At 39.7% G+C, this 6,248-nt stretch overlaps 1 protein-coding gene across 6 annotated transcripts in view; it reads right to left on the reverse strand.

The window, feature by feature from the left end:
- LOC145669121 (pancreatic triacylglycerol lipase-like) overlaps positions 1–6,022 on the reverse strand; it is a 210,676-nt gene extending 204,654 nt beyond the window's left edge. For 3 of the 6 annotated variants that reach the window (XM_081737468.1, XM_081737465.1, XM_081737462.1), the window contains exon 1: positions 5,832–6,021. The gene's annotated coding sequence lies outside the window, so the exon portion shown is untranslated. Of the gene's footprint in view, positions 1–5,831 lie in introns of all 6 variants that reach the window. The other 3 variants (XM_081737467.1, XM_081737464.1, XM_081737466.1) reach the window with 2 other exon arrangements.
- Positions 6,023–6,248: the final 226 nt, after the last annotated feature.

A 6,248-nucleotide genomic window follows, 5' to 3' on the forward strand; every position in this document is an offset into this window, starting at 1 on the left:
CTCCAAACACATCCTGGCTACGCTACTGCTCTCTGTGGGTCTTCTTCCATTGCAACACTTCCCCTTGCTTCCAGAAATAAATGAAGTATCTAAAATAGAACAAATATAATGCTGAGCTCCTCCGTGGCTAAGCGGTTAGCGTACTCGCCTTTGGCGTGGGAGACCCGGGTCCGATTCCCGGCGGGAGCTCATGTGGTTCGGATTCCACATTAATCAGTAGGTCCACGTCTCGCTGCTGAACGGGACGTTAAACTCAAAATCAACTCAACTCAAATATAATGCTTTGTAAAATATACTCTTCAATGTGTACGGCGGTAGCACATCACGTATATTTATTACAATCGAATATATACTTCATCACACGAAAACCAAACCAAACTACACAGTGTAATGGACCTTGTTGCAATGAACCGGCTTCAGCGCTATATGTTAGAGATTGCAGAAACTACGTCTACCTGAGTGACGAATATGTAGTCAACCCATTGTGTTACCTGCCTCCACAGGTGTACCGGGGAAATTCTAGACCAAATGGCCGATACGTCTTTTATTTAAATGATCCCAGTGTACATCACGACGCTGGGTAGATAGCGAAAATTTGGGGTACTCCATCAGGGGATTGAACCCGGGACTATACATACATGAGTCCAACGCTCTAAGCCCTAGACCAGAGATCGTCAACTGAGTGAGACATTTTTATATTCTTCGGAGCTAGTGGACAGCGAGATGCATAACTGTGCATTTACCTTGAGTGAAATCAGAGTAGCTAACTGAGTGTAAAACGTGTTTGAGCTAGTAGTCACAAAAATGAAAAAAAAAATCTTTGAGTTTTACGTCCCACGGAGGTGAACGCTCTACCACTGAGCCACCGCGCCCCCTCTAGTAGTCACATTAGAAGCAGAAAAAAGTTTTGGCCCTTTGACGTGCTGATTATTATTTCAATTTTATCGTTTGTAAATTAAAGCACCGGTTCTCAACTTGGACGGTTCTCAACTAAAGCACCGATCCCAGACCAAGTGAGCTTTGTAGTGAGCAAGCACCGTGCGCATAGGGTTTTCTCGGAGTTCTTCTGTTTCCTCCCCCTTTCTTCATTCCACCATTTCATTCATTTCTCATCATCACTGTCTACATTAGCCTCAGTGCGTGATCGTGAGACGTTAAACTAGATATTACATTCTTAAAATGGAAGCAATCATTTGCTTCTAAATTCTCTAATAAACATATTAGCTATTTATAGTATCTAATTTTAATGGATGTTACAAAATGTTTACAAAGCAGCTTTACTATGACAGTGATACGCGAAGAACACGGAGAACCGAATAGACTGATAAGTTACTTTGATACAATTCAACATTTAAAAATGTACAAGAAAACCAATAAGAGTAATTAAAACTATAGTCACTGATGAAGAATTCAATTACGTCGAAACAGTTAACTTTTACTTAATCTTTATTACAACAGTACGGTCGCCCCCCCCCCCCCAAGCGAGAATCAGAAAAGAAAAGAAATCCTGCCATATATCCAATGGTAGGAATCGGAGTTTCTTGAGAAATCTCTGAAACATTACCTTGAAGCTGCAAGTTAAACAATAAATCTCTAAGTCCCTCACCAGACAAAAATACGTATTAAAATAGAATATTATATTTAGTGAAGATAGCATTATATTACTTTGAAATAGAATTCGATACGCGTCAGGGTTTTGCGACACTATTGTATTGGCAATTGAGAATTTTGTATTCGGCTGAATTCAAAATATTACATCTTAAAATAAAACCTTGTTAGTGGAACAAATAAAATGCACATATACTTAAATAAACTACAGGTAAAATCGATCAGGTGGGCAAAAATGATAAAAGTTTCAAAAGAAATACATCTTATGTTCTCCTAGGAGTCAATTTGAGTAACATATCTAAAACACAAACCATCTGTAATAAGAATTCAATCGAATGAACATAACTTTGAGAAACGCTATAAAAAAAAAAAAAATCACAAAACTATAACTTTACATTTGTTCGTTTGTCTGCCGAGCTCCTTTATGGCTAAGCGGTTAGTGTACGCGTCTTCGGCGTGGGTGACCCGGGTTTGCTTCCCGGAGGGAGCTCACGTGGTTCGGATTCCACTTTAATCAGTAGGTCCCGTCTTATATAGCCTCGCTGCTGAAAGGGACGTTAAACACAAAATCAACTCAACTTTCGGCCTTTTAAGTTAAAATTTTCAGAGTACAAGCACGAGACACTCTAAATTTCCTGTTTAGATTTTGGCGGCATACCGACGTAAAATATCAAAGTGGCGGCCATTTTGTCAAATGAACGAGTATCTACGCTACGAAGCGCAATTTTCAGTCTTTTAAGTTGAAATTTTGATGGTAGAAGCACAAGATATGCTAAATTTGCTGTGTAGATTTTCTCGGCGGTCTAATGTAAAAAAAAAAATCAAAATGGCGGCCATTTTTTCAAAACGGCAGTGAGTAGAAAATTGTTGCAAGTTGTGGCAATGACAATATAGAAATATAAATCACATTTTAACACTTTTACCCCAAAGACATTGAAATACTTCGAAAAAACCCGATTAAACCCGAAAAAAAAAACAATTAAACCTGAAAATACCCGGAAAAATGGGCCCAGGTGGGTTTGGCTTTTTCAAAAAAGCCCGGGTTTTTTCAAACCCTCGTTCATGATGAGCTTTTCTCCTCAAAAAAGTTTTAATAGTAGTCGCTAATGGTTTTCTACAGATGTTAATGTTAAAGTGTTTAATTTTTTCAAACTTCCGATGTCCAAGTTTTTGTACCTACACATCGTGAAACAGTGTGAGGAGAAAGGGTTAACACTCGGAAAATGAAATATTTGAGTTTTACGTCCCACGGTTATGCCGGTTAGGCTAAAGGAGACGGTGATGATGAGAGATGAATGAAAATGGTGGAATGAAGAAAGTGGGAGGAAACGGGAGAATCCCGAGAAAACCCACGCACACGGTGTTTGTCCACCACAAAGTTCACTTGACAGGAGCAGGGTTTGAACCAGGAATCCCATGCACCAGAGGTGAACGCTCTACCACTGAGCCACCGCGGCCGGTAAAAAATCAAAATAAGACAGTCTGGTGCAGGTGTAGTTTTGGTGCACTACATTTTGGAAGATTTACAGGTAAAATTCAATACTTTCCATGAAAAGACATGTTTATAAGGAACGAATTTCTACAGGTAACTTAATTACATACAATGTAATACAACTGTATCTTAGGTTTACTAATGTTAAATCATTACAAGTGCTTTACGACGAATAAAACAAATGAGTGCATATGAAAAATGGCTCTATTAGATGTTATTTTCCACGGGCGGCTTATTTCTGCACCGTGTACACCGGCATCAAATTTCTGCACAGTGTGCAGAACCTGTATTTTGTTTACAAGTGGAGAGTTACTAGTATGAAACAACAACAAGTGTTGTTGAAACTTGTATTATTCTCAAAACTCACTTCCTTCCACTACCCTCACTTCTGCGCATACACACTATCGCTGACGTGCCTGCTCCCTTCGGACGTATTTCCGCGCGAGCCCACCAGCTTCGCCCTATCTGACTCGGTTCGATAGCATTCGTACTATTTAGTGGCCACCCAGCAGAGATTGTTTTGTGCTTTTTTGCGCTGTTTTTATGCTAGACATCTGGAAGCCTTATTTATACGCAAATCGTAAAAGAATTATAGTTTTTCAACACTTACTTCTAGAGGTCCCCTTGAATTTTATTTATGCCAAGTAAAATAATATTATATTCCGCCCATTTGAAACCGACTAGGGGACAATAAAAAAGAAACTGGTAAAAGAATTATAATTTTTCAATTTTTTTTAGTATTGCGCCACAAGTAAACCTGTATACAAGAGCGTTTAGCCACTACCTCATTTCTCCTGTTTTTTTTTTTTTTTTTTTTTTAATTGGAAGTTTTCGCTCACATGTGAAACAAGTCCTGTAGTATATAATCTAGTGGATCTTATTAGGTTACTAAAGATACACTAAATACTAGAGAATACTAAAGGAACACAAACCTTGTCATGGCCCAAGCATTGTGAGAAATTGTCCACGTTTCTCTAAGATAATTATCTTCCTTTGGGTATTTCGGCATAAAACTTATGTACAAATCCGAATTTGTGTTCGTTCAGGTTTATTTTCGGCGCACCACCCGGAATAATTGATGAAAAATTTTAATTATTTCACCAATTTCCTTCTTATTGCTTCTAAAATATTTCCACTGGGCGACATGAAAATATCACACCTGGCATAGATAAAATTATTAACTGCTTCTAGCAGCCAAGTTATCCTTTAACCTCCAGTTGGTTACTGATTAATTTTCTCAGTGTACTACTCACCGCGCTGACGTTTTCCCTTGGAGTAGGATTTCTGCTTGGAAATAGCGTTCCTTTGATTGTATTATAAGAGTGCAGCCTGTATACCACCTCGCTTTATTAAGTATTTTAGCCATAAGAAAAGGTTGCGGGTCACTTTCTCACTCTATTATGCAACAACTATTCACAAAAAACAAAATCAAGCTATCACCTCTAGTAGTACGTCAGAGCACTTAATCTAAAAATTATCTAATCTAACCTAACCTAAATTTAGGGATTTACTGTTGTATCGCAGAACCAATTTGAAAATCGAAAAAAAAAGTACCAAAACGTACTCCGAGCGGTTATATTTGGTTGGATTAGATTAAGTTACGTTCGATTACTTTATATTAGATTAGGGGCATAAAAACTACAGTGCAAAAAACACAAACCAACCTGTGCTAGTCAGGGGCGCATCCAGGACGGATTTCTGGAGGGAGGGAGGGAGGTTGTAATACTACTACTTAGAGCTACTTTTGAGTACTCCAAACTCTGGAATGGATTTTATTTATATATAAGAAAGTTTCCTCATTTGGAAGAGGGGCAATCGCCCCGATTGCTCCCCCTGGATCCGCCCCTGGTGCTAGTTGGCCACTAAAAAGCACGAATTCTATATAACTGAGTCAAGCAGGGCAACGTTGGTGGACCCGCGCGGGGATGTGTTCGAAGGGAACAAGTGCGTCAGCGACGGTGGGTATACGCGTAAGCGAGGGTAGTGAAAACATGTAGGCTTTGGTAATCAGACATATTTCGATATCACTTGTTATGGTTTCATACTATTAACGCTCCAGTTCTAAACATAAAATACAGCTCTCGTACACTGTGTAGAAATACATTGCCGTTGAGTTAGAAGCCACTTACCTTAAAAACTAAGGCATGTAAACTTTTGCAATTTGAAGAAGAAAATCGTGTACTACAGTTTCTTAACTGTCCTTCGTTTTTTTAAATAAAAAATTAAGTGAAATCCTTAAGTTTTTTGTCCCACGGTTATGCCGGTCAGGCTAAAGAAGACGGTGATGATGAGTAATGAATGAAATGGTGGAATGAAGAAAGTGTAAATAAACGGGAGAACCCCGAGGAAACCCACGCGGACGCTGTTTGCCCACCACAAAGTTCACATGGCGATGGCTGGGATCGAATCCGGGACCAGTAGCACCAGAGGTGAACGTTCTACCACTGAACCAGCGCGGACCCTACAATTGTAATCGAGTTCTTGATATACCTTAGGGGGTCCGTGAAGGTAAGCAGAAAGGTAACAAATAGAATCGAAGTTAATACACAGGTTGGGCTAGGTAGTACCATTTAAATCACTTTCTTTGATACCTTCCCCCCAAAATTTACATGCCACAAACGCCAGTGCGCGGGAACGTACTACAACCGAATCTACCAATTAACATATGTAACACAACATATAAAATTTATGACAATTTGAAATGTATATGCATAATATTAAATTAACTCACCAAATGTATATTGCTCTCACTTCATACTCAATGAATAATCCATAAAACTGTGAGCGTCCTGCTCCTTCGGGAACTGTTGCAGCATGATATATACTTTAAAGAAATATATTTATATTTATAAACATGTTATCGCCACTTGGAAACTCAACCCCAACGAACTTTGTTTGAACACTTGGCCCACACTGCATCACCATGTGACAAATGAAGAACGCGAACCGAACATACAGGCAGCGCAACCAGACTACGATTTCTGCAATCAGGCTCTTCAGCGGCACTGGCGGCTCGGCGCCTGTCCGAGCATCTTTTCAAGGTCGGTACATCCGCTGTTTGCCGACCTTCTTCCGGCTCCCTTACTTGTCGGCACGCCGTCAACGTTTCGGCGTCTTTCCGACATTTGCGGCGGTCGCCGTCCGCTGT

Source organism: Thermobia domestica, chromosome 13 (assembly GCF_964235325.1).
Source record: "Thermobia domestica chromosome 13, izTheDome1.hap1.1, whole genome shotgun sequence".
In the NCBI taxonomy this organism is placed as follows: Eukaryota; Metazoa; Arthropoda; class Insecta; order Zygentoma; family Lepismatidae; genus Thermobia; species Thermobia domestica.